Source organism: Siphateles boraxobius, unplaced genomic scaffold (genome assembly GCF_051911475.1).
Source record: "Siphateles boraxobius isolate OS27281-9 unplaced genomic scaffold, OSU_SipBor_1 26, whole genome shotgun sequence".
NCBI classification, from domain to species: Eukaryota; Metazoa; Chordata; class Actinopteri; order Cypriniformes; family Leuciscidae; genus Siphateles; species Siphateles boraxobius.
The window spans coordinates 2110481-2128193 of NW_027508876.1; positions in this window are offsets into that span (position 1 = coordinate 2110481).

Sequence of the window (17713 nt, forward strand, 5' to 3'; positions counted from 1 at the left end):
GTTAGTCGGGGTTGTGTGTGTGTGTGTGTGTGTGTGGGAGGGACAGAGCAGGGATATCCCTTCATGGCTGATTGAGAATGAGTCATTCAAACTACTGCTTATAGATAGAACAACGTGTCCTGTTTGCGTTACCACAGGATGTCCATTCCAGAACATAGAAATGCCTCACGCATCACGCTACTCACACAAATATGCACACATGCAACCGCACACGTACAAAACTTTTTTTTTTTTTCAACATAGACTCATTGGACTCCAAAAACATAACTACACAACTCACTGCAGTTCCCAGCTGAAATTAACACTAGTGGCAGTAAAACATCAACAACTTGCATTCCTTTTCACACAAATTATATTATAGGAGCAGATTATCAGTAAATAAATACTTATTTACATGTGGTTCCTTGCAAAATACTGTTTTATGACCTTAAAACACCTTTGCCACATCGCATGACTTGTAAAGGGATACATTTTGATGTTTGCTTCACTTAACCAGCTCCATATATATGAATATTCGGACATTGTAAACTTGCTGGGTAGCTCACCTGGTACAACACTTCACCACAACGCTTGTGAAAATGAAACATGAAACTTGATAAAAGAGCTCAAAGACTTGTAGAAACAAGCTAAATGGGCATGGGTACTTCAGGAAATGTGTTTTTATCTTACATTTGTTTTGTTAAAACAGGACACACGTTTAGTATTGACACATGCCTTAAAGACCTCGAAGGCAAGTTAAGGTGACAATCTTGCAAAATATAACCAATTTACAGTATTTTGAAGCAACATAATGTCTTTAATTTTCCTCAGTAATGTTGGATTAGCTTTTGTTGGACTTAAACAACACAAACAAACCCAGAGCTGGCCAATGAATAATGAGAAACATCTGTGCCTGTCCGGCCTGGATAGAGGTCTAAGATTTAAGCATTATGTTAGTCCACAGTTTCCAATGCCCCCCTCAGCTTGTACATCTCTTCCACACCGATTTTATGCAACTCCTTTTGAAGTCAGGAAGAGGAACAATTACAGATCTGTAAAGAATGAAACTTTTGTTGTAACAGCATGCTTATGAAACGCAAGCCGAAAACACTCATAAAGTTTTTACGAACTTAATGGAGGACTAATGAAAATGGGGCTTTTGAGGTGAGGCAGAACAGGGCGATGAGTTCAAATCCAAGACTGTGCTTAAAACTGAACAATAAATGCTGTCTTGGCTGTGTCTCTATTAATTGTGCAAACAGCAGGGATTAGATAGAGTTATACCAACTTATACCAATACACTCAAACTAAATGATTCCATTGCTCACACTGCCCACCCTCAAACCCTCCTCCCAACTGCAGCATTCAACTCAAGGCCTGATGTTGGTATTTACTCATACTTTCCAGGGGTCACAGAGTCACCACTCATGGCTGATGGGAACGTGTTGTTTTCTTCTGTTTTTATTGGCTGCAGTGTTCATGGGAAAGGGCCACTTGTCCTCTGAGGTTTCCCTTCTTCCAGCCAACCAGAGTGGAGTTTCTGACTCGATAGGGCTTCCGCATTTGTAACCCCTTATACGCTAAAGTGGAAATGCACCCATATCCTCACACTGGAATGTGACCTGATAGAATCCATTCATGGGAATGGGCCTGAATGGGGGGGGGGGGGGGGGGGGGGACATTTAGACCTTAAATTACAGTAACTGTAATTGACATGATGTCCTTCTTTCTCTTCATTTTGGTGAGAACTATAGAGCAAAAGCAATGGGGACCAAGAATCTTATTAATTCATTTACTGAAAATAACTGACTTGCTAGGTAACTACTGACCGTTTACAGGGTTCCTGCACACTTTTTAATGTCAAATTTAAGTCTTTTTAAGACCTGAAGAAATCAAAATTAATACCGTACATTAGGGGTGTGCAATATCGACAAAAATATATCTCAATATTTTCAACGTTTTGTTGATAATAATTAGATGATATTTTACTGATTGTGTTTTTGTGCTGGTGCCATTGCTCGTTTAGGCCTGTTAACAGATGAGCTGACTCACGAAGATATTCATATTTTTCATATTCTATGCAGTGGTCAGTTCACAGCAGTGACAGAAATTATGTTTTTAATTAAGGGGCAATATTTGCCTCCTTAAATTGATTTCCAGGGGCATTTTCACCTATATATGGGCATTCTTTCTAAACTTATTTAGAGTTATGCATCAACTTTTATTTCAAATACTAACATTCAAATTATACAGTAATTATACTTATTTATACAATAATACTTTATTATACAATAATTATACAGTACCACTGTTACCAGTCAAATTAAATCATTCAATCAAAATCCATCTTTGCAGTGCAGAGGTGACACAGAAGCGGCATTAATATATTTACACTCTATTTACAATTGCATAAATAAAGCTATGAGATTTTTTTTTTAAATCAATATTTAAATATGAAATTATTTCAAATTTTGACGTCTTAATTAAAGGGTACTTTAAATGTGAAACTAAAACCGCCAGTAGGCGGCGGCAAGTCCCTGTCTTAATAAGTGAATTGAGGGATTCATTCATTCAACCGATTCGTTCAAACGGCTGATTCATTCGGGAAAGAAGCAAGTGATTTGTTCCAAACGCGGATTTCAGTCAAAAAATCATCGCTGTCTGTTGCATTGAGACTCTGCTACGGTTTCATTTTGAAATTCTAGTCGGCGAAATAAAGGGAAAACAAACAATATTGACAACATTGTGTCTAAAAAGTAACTTCCAATGTTAACTTATTGTTAATTTAACTGTTGTAGGCCCTATAACATCAATATCACAGTTGCAATTGTGCACGGGAAAACGGCACTCTTGCTGATGTGATATTCTAATATAAGAACATAATGTGATATAAATATAAGACAGAAACTAATTTGGGGACATGCCTATGAACTGCACACAGCAGTGAAAGGACGATAGACAAATGTGATGTCAGCTCACAGTGCCTACTATAGTTTTGATTACAATATCATAATAGACAATACACATCACACACCCCTACGCACATAAAGAATGAACTTACAACTGAACTGACATTTACCAACTTTCTTCTTCTCTCCTCTCTTGCGTGCAGGAGACAGACGTTATTCTGCCGCGATTCCCGCGAATGTGATGCGAATTGTCACATGAACAAGCAAATCCACAAAGATAGAATAATAAAAAATAGTATGCATACAACGATAACAACGATAAAAAAAAGTTTTGTAAAAATTATTTCACACTCCACATTTAGGGGAGCCACAAGGGGGGCCAAGCTTGTTGTTACAGGGGCACAGGGGCACATATTTTAAAATATTTTCAAGGAAAGTTGCAAATTAGTTGGTCTATACAGGTTTGTTATTAAATATTTCAGTAGAAATAATCTGAATTCTGGAATTCCATTTCTGGAAATGGAATGGAAATACTACCTTTGCAAGTTAAAGATGCTTGAAAAAAAGCAATGAAAACTATAAGATCAAAATATTCAAGATCAAAGAGATTTTTTACATATTCGTCTGAATGAGGAATTACTCTGAGGACTTGGTTTATTTCCAGCCTTCTTCTCGCTAAAGGCAAATATTAATAGGTATTTGAGCATATTGTCACGTTTCAGTGTGTTGATTGGTTCCTGTTCTCCTTTGTTCTTTTCCCGCCACTTCTTCGTAGCCATGGTTCCCTTTCGTAGTCAGTACGAGTTACGTTGTGACGGCGAATGAGTTTTCGCTTAGAAAGCCTATCAACTTCGAGTATTACAAAACGAGCCAATGGTAAAAAAATACCATGGGTCTGCAGAATTTGCATAGCGTATCTCTGACCCACCTTGTGGGTATAAAAGGAGGACGCGGGCAACATGCAGATATGTTTTCACTTCGGAGCCAAGAGCATTCTTCACTCCACAAGCCATTCTGAGATCATCTCTCTTCACTCTTCGAGATGAGCTTCTCTCCAGGTGTTGGTGTGACGGCGATTCCCAGCAAGTTTCACATTGCCTACTGATCTGTGCAGTGGTTTGCCAGTCGTGTGTTTCTCCCAGTTCACTGGGAACATCTGCAGAGTTTTCCCTCTCACAAAAGAGCTCGCAGCACGTACATTAAAAATGCTCGTGCACTTCTGGGTGTGGTAGTCTAGTTGATTCTGCTGTTGGGCATGAACGCTGCTCGGCGCGTTTGGGCCAAAAATTTATCGCAGTCGGGCAGCGTTCATGGATGCGTCATGTTTTCATTGCGGGAACGAGAGTCCCCTCATCCAGATAAGGATTCGGCTGTGCTGCCGCCTTTGGGTGTGCCAGCATTGGCTAATTTGATCCAGAGTTGACAGCCATGCTTTCCCGGCACGATTGGTTTTGGAGGCCAATTCCTTTCTTCCCGGATGTGCATGAAGAGGTCATGAGATTGTGAGATTGAGTCTCCTTTGAAATTTCGTGACTGCTCAGCAGCCTCTTCCGCCTTCTCTTCCCTCACAGAGGCCGCGGCCAAGGGTACACTGGGGTTCCCCCCGTGGAGTGTTCTGTGGCAACACATCTGTGTCCCCACAGCGCCTCCACCTGACGTGGCGACCCTAAGCACCGCTCCAATGCCTGTAGGTTTTTTGTCTACTCCGGTGGCAAAGACCTATAGAGCTGCGGGGCAGGCTGCCACCTCACTGCATGGTGTTGCCATCCTTCAGGGTGCTCAATGACATGGGTGGAGCTGATTCAGGGCTCATCCAAGAGCTGCATGCCGCCACCGACCTCGCTTTATGAGCGACGAATGTGACCGCACGCTCCCTGGGTCAGGTGATGTCCACATGCGTGGTCAGACATCTCTGGCATTACCTGTTTGATATGCGCGAGGCTGATCGAACCCGCTTCCTCAACTCCCACATATCATAGGCTGGCCTCTTTGGCGGCGCGGTCGAGGACTCTGCCCAACAGTTCTCGTCCGCCCAGAAGCAGACTGAGGCTATAAAACATATTCTGCCCTGACGGCCTGCTGCTGCCTCCACAGCCGTCAGCTCAGAATCCTCAGCCTCCTCACCGCCGAGGGTGCCCTCCTGCGACCTCATCCCTCCCGTCCAGCCCCAGCAGCAGCCTTCACCGGGGCGCGCCATGGAGGTGGTTGCTGGAAGGCGTCCCAGTCCGCTCCGGCCCCACGCCCCGCTAGTGCCAGGCTAGCGGCGCCGCTGAGCAGGCTGCTCAGAGATTATGTTCAGTTCTTCAAGGAGTGGTAGCAGGTCCACTCCTTCCCCTGGTGGAGGGCCTGGGGAGAACCTCTTCTTCTAAGAACTGACTTCCATCTCTGAGCAAACAGAGTTCTCGGATGACAGTGCACGCCGCCCACGGGCCTCGTCACTCTCGTCCCCCTCTTACAGAGTTCTCGGATGACAGTGTGTGCCGCCCACGGGCCACACCACTCTCGTCCCCCTCTGTTGCTAGACCTCTGGCAGAGCAGGCCCCCGTGGAACACTGGTCCTTCCCTGGCCTCCTCTGTCAGATTGCGGCCCATGACCATGCCCCCACACCGGGCCACTACGCCACCCACGTCCGGGCCGGTCATTCCGCTTCGCTGCACTACCGAGGGGACGTCTGTAGTTCGCATGACCCAGCTGGCACAGTTCTTGGGAGCCTGGCTAGAGATTCCCAACCTGTCCCGCTGGGTCGCCTGAACTATCAGGCTCGGCTATGCGATTCAGTTCACACAGTCTCCTCCCCGCTTCAGGGGAGTCCGCTCCGCTATGGTCGGTGTCAATGCCCCTATCATGAGAGGGGAGTCTAATCTACTGGCGAACTGCTAATCTACTGGCGAAGGGTGCGATTGAGACTGTCCCTCCAGCCGAAATGAGGTCCGGGTTTTACAGCCCCTACTTCATTGTCCCGAAGAAATCCGGTGGGTTACGGCCAATCCTAGACTTGCGAGTCTTGAACCTCTCCCTTCGCAGGCTGTCATTCAGGATGCAAAATGGCCAAACGCATTTTCGAATGTGTGGGGCCACAGGATTGGTTTGCAGCGATCGACCTGAAGGACGCCTACTTTCATGTCTCCTTTCTTTCTCGACACAGACCGTTTCTTCGGTTTGCTTTCAAAGGGCAGGCATACCAGTACGCGGTTCTCCCATTCGGGCTAGCCCTGTCTCCTGTCTTCACAAAGGCAGTCGAGGCAGCCTTTGTTTCACTACGGGAACACGGGAACACGGTTCCACATTGGAACACGGGGTTCGCATCCTGAACTATCTCGACGACTGGCTAATCCTATATCACTCTCGAGACCAAGTTTGCGAACACAGGGACCTACTGCTCCGGCACCAAGCTCAGTGGGCTTTCAGGTCAACTAGGAGTAGAGCAAACTTTGCCCCGTAAAGAGTATCTCTTTTCCTCGGTATAGAAATCAACTCGGTCGCCATGTCCGCGCAGCTTACGAGCAAGTGCGCGCAGTCACTGCTGACTTGCCTCAGACAGTTCGAGGGCAAGAGTGCGGTTCCACTGAAGTTATTTCAGAGGCTCCTGGGGCATATGGCATTCACAGCCACAGCAACGCCGCTCGGATTGCTTCATATGGCTCCGTAGTTCTCCGGACTTGTACTCCTCGTGACAGCACCTACCTGGCCAATTCCTCTAAGGAAGGACCTTCTTTCTCAGAGACAGGGCACCCTATGGCAGTCTCGTCCTAATCTTTGGAACATCCACGTGTGGCTCCTGGATGGGGCGAGGCAGGTTTGAGTACCCTACCATCACTTCCACTAGAGCATCATCCACTAGACATGCCTACGCGTTGAAGTGGAACCTCTTCATCAACTGGTGCTCTTCTCACCGAGAAGACCCCGGGAAATGCCTGATCAGTGTTGTGCTTTCCTTCCTCCAAGATGGGTTGGAGAGAAGGCTGTCTCCCTCCACCCTGAAAGTGTATGTTGTTAATTGCCGCACATCATGACGCAGTCGAAGGTAAGTCCGTGGCAAAGCACAACCTGATCATCAGGCTCCTGAGAGGAGCGAGGAGACTCAATCCTCCTCGCCCTCCTCTCGTTCCCTCTTCCGACCTCTCAGTTGTTCTAACTGCCCTGCAGAGTGCTCCTTTTCCTGTCAATTAAGACAGCACTCCTGATTGCATTGGCCAAGAGGGTAGGGGACCTGCATTCATTTTCCGTTGACAAAGCGTGCCTGGAATTCGGGCTGACCTTTTCTCACATGATCCTTATACCCCGGCCTGAATATGTGCCCATGGTTCCCACCACTCCCTTTCAAGATCAGGTGGTGAACCTGCAAGCATTGTCCCTGGAGGAGGCAGACCCAGCCTTGGCACTGCGCTCTCCATGCCTACGTAGACAGAACACAGTATTTCAACACATTCGCCAGATTCTACAATCTCCGAGTGGAACCAGTATCCTCTCATGTACTCGCTTCAACCAGCCGGTATTAGGATCTGCTCAGGTGTCATCGCTTGCTCGCCAATACACTCCGCGGACTGGTTATGTGCGATATGTGCGAAAGTTATGCCACCGGCAGCTTTCGCATTGGCCAGGTGCTGCCATGTGCATGGTTCCCCCTCTGGGCGACCCCCACATGTGTATTTCATCTTTAAGCCTCTCTGAGCATGTATCTTTCTCTTGGCAAGCAACCTTGCCACTCCTGGGGTTGAAACATTTCACCCCTCAGGCTGGACACCCCAGTGTTTTTCCATATGCAGCCCGCTCTCGGACCATATGTGTATTCTGTAACCCCCCCCCCCCCCAAACCAATAAACCAATACCCCCATCCCCACCCCCCCCCCCCCCCCCCCCTTCGGGCAGGCATTATTTGCATATTTTAACTGAGATATGCTTCGCAGTGTACCTTGGTATTCCTGTGTTAAGTAGGAGTCCTTGGTCCATGGAAGTATCACTACAGGGAGCTATGAATTACCCAGGGCACTGGAAGAGAGCCGAGCTGGCGTAATTAGACTGGGAACCCCCTCCGTCATCACAACGTAACTGGTTACATATGTAACCGAGACGTTACTGTCATTATCAGTTCAGTTGTGTCACCTGTTTAGTCATCATCGTCATCTTTATCACCTGTGTTCTATCAAGCAGTGTCATCTGTGTTTGTATTTAAGTTCTATCTGTTCAGTGTTTGTCCGATCTCTGTCTCATTTAGTGTGTGTTGCTACCTGTTCTGCCGTCCTGTGTTTAATTACTATTAATCCTTCGTTTTGGAAAATATCGTAGTCTCCGTCTGCCTTCCTGCAACCCACCGTGACACATATAATGCATTGTAGAAATTGTTCCTGAAGTATTTGTTGTCTCCTGCAACAAGCTTTGGAATATAACAAGACCAGTACTAACCAAGAACGTTTCTAAACTGATTACACAAATGGCTTAAAATGGAATTCATTTTAGAACTGTTCATATCATTTTTGATAATAATATATAAAATATGCAATAAAAATTCTACTGATAAAAATCTGTCAAGTAAAAGCGTGCATCATGTTTCACCATGTTAAAACATATGTAGATTTTTCATATGTCAGGATATGCCTGAATTACCCATTAGTCTGACTTTTACAGACCATAATTCTCTGACCACATCAATGTCAGTAATGTCATGCATTTTATTTTATGAATAATGGCGTAATGGGCAATATGTGTTCCTTTAAATTAACATATTTAGTTCCTTTCACTCACATTCAGATGTTTATCTGTTCATTAATAATCAGATATCAGTAATGCAAATAATCAGTAATGCAAAATATTTGGACAATAAATCTGCTCCGAAGAACTAATTACTGGATTTCAATAACAGAGCAAGAACACTAAAGCTGCAACTCAAAATTGTATCACAATCTGTCCTTCATGCAGCCAGAGCATGTGTAAACTTTTAAACAACTCACCAGTCAAACAAACATGTATGTTCTAGGGATGGAGATAGTTAAAAGGCATGTGAGCTAAAAAACATGGCACTGCAAATACATTATTTTGTCTTTTAATAACATAGTACATGCTGCCAATCAAATCAACAAGTCTTCAGACACGAAGCTAAATATACCACGTTGTATATATGAATGTATTTCAAGGCTGTTTAACGATGCTCGGTTACTAACGTAACCTCGGTACTCTCTAGAGAGGGAACGAGTATTGCGTAAGTTTAGCTTACGCTACGGGAAAGATTCATCTTCTAGAGATACTGAAGCCAAAAAATTATCCTTAATTTTGTATTCCTTGTCAACGCAGTGCAGCAGCTAGCAGACCTAGAGCAGGCCATCTCGCGTGCTCATTGGCTGCCCTGCGGGCAACTGCTGCAGCCTACCAGTGAGCCCGGCGTGACGTCACGCCCAATGAAGGGCGCCCGCGCCTTCATAGCGTCACAGCCCGCCAGAATGGGCGTGGCTTAGCGTATAACACTAGGGGCTGTAAGCTGACTTCCCTGGTTTTCGTCGACTGAAGCGAAGTCGCTCGTGGCGCGAGCACTGCCGGTTACGCAATACTCGTTCCCTCTCTAGAGAGAACCGAGGTTACGTTAGTAACCGAGCATCGTTCTCTTACGAGAGGTTCTCTCGTATTGCGTAAGTTTAGCTTACGCTACGGGAACACTTTGTCAACGCCGTGCGCGCCAAGCATCCACATGAGACCCCGAGCTTTCAGGGGAACCCCATAAGTGGAAAAAATAAGGTGGCCAGCCACGCGGGCCATCACTTGTACATAAGCACACATAGGGAATACAGAGCAGCGCGCCGGTCTGTATAGGCACATGGCACATACCCTACTTAGTGCAGCTCAACCAGGAGAGCTGAGTCATGTGAGAGTGATCTGAGCAGGAGATCTGGGCAGAATACACCTCTCCTTCAGACTGACAACAGTTTAGCCTGCAAGGCAGGAACTTCTAGGTTATAAAACCTGACAAAGGTAGACGGGGAGCTCCAGCCCGCCGCTACACATATGTCATGGATAGAAATTCCACTGGACCATGCCCACGAAGAGGCCACGCCTCTCGTGGAATGAGCCCTGATGCCAAGAGGGCATTGCAGACCTTTTGATGCGTAAGCGGCCGCTATAGCGTCTACTATCCATCTGGACAGGCTCTGTTTCGAGGAGGCCGAGACCCTTGGTGCGCCCACCAAACGAAACAAAAAGCTGTTCCGAACGCCTGAAGGAGGCGGAGCGCGTAATGTAAAACCTCAGCGCTCTGACAGGGCAGAGGAGATTCACATCACCTTCGCTGTTAGATGCTGGGAGAGCTGACAACGAAATAACTTGCGCTCTGAATGGAGTGCCCATCACTTTAGGGACATAGCCATGTCTAGGTCTGAGGATGACTTTAGAGTCATTCGGTCCGAACTCAAGACACGACGCGCTGACAGACAGCACATGCAGGTCCCCTACACATTTTACTGACGACAGTGCAGTCAGAAAGACGGTTTTCAGTGATAGATATTTCAACCCCACGGTGTCTAGTGGTTCAAATGGAAAAGCTTTCAGGGCCTCGAGGACCAATGAAAGATCCCACATGGGAACCGACGGGGGGCGCGGCGGATTCATCCTTCTAGTTCCTCTAAGGAAGCGGATGGCCAACTCGTGTCTTCCCAATGACTGGCCGTGCGTCGATTCTGCGAACGCTGCCACGGCCGCCACGTATACATTGAGCGTGGATGGGGACCTTCCCTTATCCAACAGCTCTTGTAGGAAGGTGAGCAGATGCGCCACCCCGCATGTCCGCGGGTCCAGACCTCTGTCGGTGCACCATCCAGAGAACACCGACCATTTAGACGAGTAGAGCCTTCTCATGGCACGCTCTAGACTGCGTGATCGTGTTCATCACTCCTTCTGGCAGGGCAACGAGTACCCGTTGATCAACCATGCATGCAGAGACCAGCGCTCTGGATTGGGATGCCAGATCGTGCCGCGAGCCTGAGAGAGGAGATCTGCCCTCACCGGATTCGGCCACGGAGCTGTATGTGACAGCCGTGCTAGTTTCGGGAACCAAATCTGATTCTCCCAACGCGGGGCTATGAGGAGCACCGAGTGGCACGTTTCCCTGATTCTCTTGATCACCTGTGGCAACAGAGAGACCGGAGGGAAAGCATATAGCGGGAGGCTGGGCCAAACCTGGGCCAGCGCATCCTCGTCCTTCGAACTGACCGTCGGGCATTGAGCGTTGTCTTTTGACGCAAATAGGTCGACTTCCGCTCTGCCGAATAGGCGCCACAGTTTCTGGACCGTTTGGGGTGCAGGGACCATTCCCCTGGGGGAACATTGTCCCTGGACAGTTTGTCTGGGCCGTCGTTCAAATGGCCAGGCACATGCGCCGCCCTCAGCGAGCGCAGGTGCATCTGAGACCAAATAAGGAGGCGTTCTGTCAGATTGCAGAGATTTCTGGATCTGACACCCCCCTGACGGTTTACATAGGATACCACAGACATGTTGTCCGAGCGGACAAGAACATTCTGGTCCTGTGAACGGGAGGAAGCACTTCAGCGCGTTCTCGACCGCTATCATTTCCAGACAGTTTATGTGAAAACCCTTCTCCTGGTCTGACCACTGGCCAAAGGCCGGTCTGCCCTCGAACAGTGCACCCAAACCCGAGTTGGACGCGTCTGTCGAGATGACTTTACGATAAGAGATGGTTCCCATCATTACTCCCTGCTGATACCAGTCGGCCACTAACCAGGGCTGCAGAGCTGCTATGCAGGCCTGAGTCACTCTGATTTTATGGCCGCCAGACACCCGGCGGGACACGCGAGCATTCAACCAGCGTTGGAGCGGGCGCATGCGCAGTAGGCCCAGCTGGAGCACCGCTGCAGCTGATGCCATACAGCCCAACATCCTTTGAAATGTTTTCAAAGGAAGAAAGCTGCCCTTCTGGAAAGATGCGGCTAGGTGGCGAACACGGCGCGCGCTGTGTCGATAAACGAGCCGTCATGGTCACCGAGTCCAGTGCTATTCCTAAAAAGGAAATTGACTGGCTGGGTAGTAATGAGCTCTTGGTCCAGTTGACCGTGAGACCCAAGCTTTCCAGATGACTGAGAAGCACTGTTCTGTGAGATAGCAGTTCTGTCTCTGACTGTGCCAATATCAGCCAATCGTCCAGATAGTTCATTATTCGCAGCCCCTGACTTCTCAGGGGGGCGAGCGCCGCATCCATGCACTTTGTAAATGTACGGGGTGCCAGGGACAGGCCGAACGGCAGGACGGTGTAATGATATACCTGACCGTTGAAGGCGAATCTCAAAAATTGCCTGTGATGGGGTACTATCTGAATCTGAAAATAGGCATCCTTCAGATCTAGAGAAATAAACCAGTCCCTCGGGCGAACGTGCGCGAGGATTTTGCTGGTCGTAAGCATTTTGAACGGTCTTTTCGCAAGCACTTAGTTCAAATGTCTCAGATCTAGGATAGGTCTGAAGGCTCCGTCCTTCTTGGGTACGAGAAAATATCGGCTGTAAAAGCCTGACTCGCTCGGAGAAGGCGGTACCTTTTCTATAGCCCCTTTGCACAGCAGCTTTGCTATTTCTGCGTGAAGTAGGTGTGCTACTTCCGCATTCACTATCGTCGCGGTCCGGGCTTGAAAGCGCGGGGGACGGCGAATGAATTGAAGTGTATAGCCCTGCTTTATTGTGCTCAACACCCATTCTGAAATCCCTGTGATAGTTTTCCACCCAGCTATGTGAGCCACTAGGGGGCGAATGGCCTCCGGGTTCAGACCGCTGCCATTTGCGGGCTTGTGAAACTGAACCGGAGCCGAAAGCGTGGTGCGCGCGCTCTCGGTTCCGGGCAATGGCTGCTCGCTGAAAAGCCGAAACCGGCTGATTTATGTGAGATGTCCCAATCATAAGGGATGGGGAACAGTCTTTTGTCATTTTTTGACGCGCGAGCAGCGCTCCGGGCGGAAAAGCTTCCTGTAAGCGTGAGCGCGTGTGCGCGGGCACGAGACTTACAAGTGTATTTGATGCCCCGATCATAATGGATGGGGAGCGTTTTAGTAATGCCCTGCGTTTTGTGATAACACTTAAACGCGCGGGCGGAGCCCGGGGGGAGGTTAGTGTTAGCAAGCGTGAACGCACTCTGGCGGGCACAAGACTTACATTCATAACCTGCTTTCTTTTGTGAAACTGACCCGGAGCCGAAAGCGCGGCGCGCGCGCTCTCGGTTCTGGGCAATGGCTGCTCGCTGAAAGCCGAGACCGGCTGATTTATGTGAGATGTCCCAATCATAAGGGATTGGGAACATTCTTCTTTTTTTTTTTTTTTTTTTACTTTTTGACGCGCGAGCAGCTCCCCGGGCTTAAAAAGCTTCCTGTAAGCGTGAGCGCGTGTGCGCGGGCATGAGACTTACAAGTGTATTTGACGCCCCGATCATAATGGATGGGGAGCGTTTTATTAATGCCCTGCGTTTTGTGGGCGGGCGGAGCCCGGGGGGAGGTTTGTGTTAGCAAGCGTGAACGCACTCTGGCGGGCACGAGACTTACATCCATAACCTGCTTTCTTTTGTGAAACTGACCCGGAGCCGAAAGCGCGGTGCGCGCGCTCTCGGTTCTGGGCAATGGCTGCTCGCTGAAAGCCGAGACCGGCTGATTTATGTGAGATGTCCCAATCATAAGGGATGGGGAACATTCTTTTTTTTTCACTCTTTGACGCGCGAGCAGCGCTCCGGGCGGAAAAGCTTCCTGTAAGCGTGAGCGCGGGCACTAGACTTACAAGTGTATTTGACGGCCCGATCATAATGGATGGGGAGCGTTTTATTAATGCCTTGCGTTTTGTGATAACACTTAAACGCGCGGTCGGAGCCCGGGGGGAGGTTTGTGTTAGCAAGCGTGAACGCACTCTGGCGGGCACGAGACTTACATTCATAACCTGCTTTCTTGATCGTGTAACAGAGCGGGCAGATAGTGGGCACAGACTTGTGGACACATTTCTTACATTCAACACTCGAGCGGCTTTTCTGAGCTTCATGAGAGTGTGCTCTGCGAGGTTCGGAGTGCTTATGTGTAGTGGTGAACACTGGGGCGTGGGCACTTTCATTACACTTACAACACCGACGGCATGAGCCGGACCAGACATTAAATACTCTTTTTGAGATTTTTCTTGGTCGCCGTGAAAACGGCGTTTGTGTGCAGGCGAGAGGGTCAACAAACCGGCTTGTGGCTGCTAATTGAACCACTGCAGTAGCCTGTTTGAAGGGGACTGACAGGGAATAAACTTAAACACCCACGTCTTTTCGTAGGCGATGTGTCTGTTAGTAAGCGCGAGCGCTCGTGAGCGGGCACGTAACTTACATTCTTAATCTGACATTATACTCACTTGAGATTTCTCTGGGTCGCCGCGAGAACGGCGGATGTGTGCAGGCGAGCGGGTTGCATTACCGGCTCGTTGGCTGCCAAATACACCACTGCAGTAGCCTTATCTAAGGGGACTGACAGGGCGAGACATTTCGACGGCGGCGCGCAAGCCCGTCCGGGTCATGCAGAGAGCTCGAGAGGGGTCTGCATGACGCGCGAACGGGGACACGAGGGCGGGGTAGCTCTCTTGTAACATAAAGAGAGCTATCCGCATGCTCGTACGTGTCCCTCGGCCTCATTCTCAGATGCGACGGCAGTGAGGCTCGTGAGCGGCAGCTGCGCGTCGGTGAGGAGAGGCGGGGGGTGTTGAAGGCTTCGAGTCGAGCCCGCAGGGTCGACGGTGGAAGCGATTCACAGCCGGAAGTGCGAGGCGTCTTAAAAAAGAAACTCGCTGCTCTTTTAGAATAGGTTTTAGAATAGGTTTTAGCAAGGTAAAGGATACATCGCCGGATAGCGTAGCTCGCACGGATGGCTGAAGGTGGCGAAGACGGCTGGCTTCCTCAGCGCTCTCCTAAGCTGGCTGTCCGCTGTTCGACGGCGGTGGTGGCTTCTCTCAGATCCAGCGATGCGAAGAGCTCGCTGAAGAGACGAAAATCAGGGAAGTCAGCCTACAGCCCCTAGTGTTATACGCTAAGCCACGCCCATTCTGGCGGGCTGTGACGCTATGAAGGCGCGGGCGCCCTTCATTGGGCGTGACGTCACGCCAGGCTCACTGGTAGGCTGCAGCAGTTGCCCGCAGGGCAGCCAATGAGCACGCGAGATGGCCTGCTCTAGGTCTGCTAGCTGCTGCACTGCGTTGACAAGGAATACAAAATTAAGGATAATTTTTTGGCTTCAGTATCTCGAGAAGATGAATCTTTCCCGTAGCATAAGCTAAACTTACGCAATACGAGAGAACCTCTCGTAAGAGAACTGAGCACTGCATGAGCGTGCAAAAACTATAATAAAGTGCTTGCATGCTTGAGTAAACCACACCAACATAAAAACATCAGAGACTGGTATTTGGTGGTATTCCCATGCTGGCGGGAAAGTTTAAATTGTGAGATTATCCCTATGCAACACATATATGAACACTGCCCTTTTGGTTTGGATCAGTACAATTTTTAATATTTTTAAAAGAAGTATCTTTTGCTCACCAAGGCTGCATTTATTCAATAAAAAAACCTGGTAATATTGTTAAATATTAGGACAATTTAAAACAGCTATTTTCTATTTTAATATATTTTAAAATGTAATTTATTCCTGTTATCAAAGCTGAATTTTCAGCATCATTACTCCAGTCTTCAGTGTGACATGATCCTTCAGAAATCTTTATAATATGCGGATTTGATGCTCAAAAAAACATTATTATTACAATATTGAAAACAGTTGTGTACGTTTTTTTCAGGATTATTTGATGAATAGAAAGTTTAAAAGAACAGCATTTATTTGAAATAGAATATGTTGTAACCTTATAAATGTCTTTACTGTAACTTTGGATAAATGTAATTCATCCTTGATAAATAAAAGTATTTATTTATTTTATATCTTTCCCCCCCAAAAATAAAATAAAAAATCTTACTGACCCCAAACCTTTGAACAGTGTAGTTTTTAAAGTTAGAAAAGCTTTCAATTTCAGATAAATGCTGTTCTTCTGAACTTTCTATTTATCAAAGAATCCTGAAATAAAAATGTAAATATCTTTTTTTTAACATCGATAATAAGGAGAAGTGTTTCTTGAGCATCAAATCATCATATTAGAATGATTTCTGAAGGATCATGTGACACCCGAAGACTGGAGTAATGATGCTGAAAATTCAGCTTTGATCACAGGAATAAATTACACTTTATTATATATTAAAAAAAATAAAAAATTGTAAAAAAAAAAACTGTTTTAAATTGTAATAATATTTCACAATATTATTACTTTTTTTATATAAAATACATGCAGCCTTGGTGAGCAGAAGAGACTTCTTTTAAAAACATTAAAAATCGTACCGATCCAAAACTTTTTACTGGTAGTGTACATGATCAAAGTGGAGATCTGGCTCAATGAAACAAACAAATGTGTGCCTGAAAAGCTTATCTTCACATCTTAAAAAGCATCAATCATTGACCTTGTCGTATGCATTATGTTTGCTTAAAAAGTAAATTGGGTGAAAACCCCAGATGCAACCTTAATGAAATGCTGATTTACCATTACAGTTGAATTTTTTTAGAGAGCGTACTAGGGAGGATAAGTCTTTGACATAACACATCTGTTTTCAGACTAACTTCTCCGTCATATGTTTATCACTAGTAGAGAATGAGAGTGGTTGGACACTCAAACGTTTCCCAGAGTTTCTTGAGACTTCTAGAAGCATAACAAGCACCATCTTCCTCAGCTGAAGACCACAGCATAGTTGAAGAATGAATAAGAAAGCAAACTGTGTTTGAAGGTAGTAAAAAGAAACACGAGTCACTTGTGAATCGGTGAGTCACTTTGAATCCTGCCAGCGTTTTCTTTTTGAACTCTCAGATTTCTATCCAAACCCAGGCTCATCATGTGACAAGAATGAATCAGAGCATGGTGTCTGTGAAAACAATGGCACAGCATTCCTGTTTACTGGACAGAGTAAATCAGCCATTGTAGATATGAGTCACTTCTGGGTGGTGGACCTCGTTGCAGCTTCAAACTACATGCCCAGGGGTGAATTTCCCAAAAGCATCGTTAGCCAACTATGGTTGCAAGTTCCATCGTTATCAGCATAATTCAATGAGTTGGTGTTTCCCGAAACCATAGTTCCAACTAGGGCTGCACGATATTGGGAAAAAATGCGATATGCGATATTGTTGTTGAGTATTGCGATAACGATATTTCTTGGGATATACAGTAACATTTCCCAAGAGAAGTACTATTTTTATTAAGAATTTTTTTTTTTTTACTTTTGTATCATTTATATGTAATGATCATACTAAATAAACGGGTAGGCTAATAGATATTCTTCTGATCTTCAGTTTTTTCAGAAGGAGTTACACTTGCAACACTTTGATTAATAGCTGTCTGTGAGACTCTGTTATTGTTACTTGGCATTTCGTTAGCATTTTTGGTAGATTTGGACTTACACTTTTTGAAGTCTTCATATAACTCCCTGAGGTTGCGTTCCAGATGACTGTGGAGATTAGTTCCCCTCTCCCCTGACAATTTTTCGGCACGGCTCAGTGACACCGTCACCAATGTTCACATATCGCATTTGGGAAGGCGGGTATAAAAATAGAAAGGCCCCATCTGATTGGTCGAATTTGGATAAACAACCTATGCATGCATGCAAAACACAAATGCTTGGCACATAAAATAAAAGTAATTTATCGCACCTCTCTGCGATACGGATATCGCATATACTATTATCGCGATGACGATAATTTTCCGATATATTGTGCAGCCATAGTTCCAACAAACAATCGCAAACTGCATCG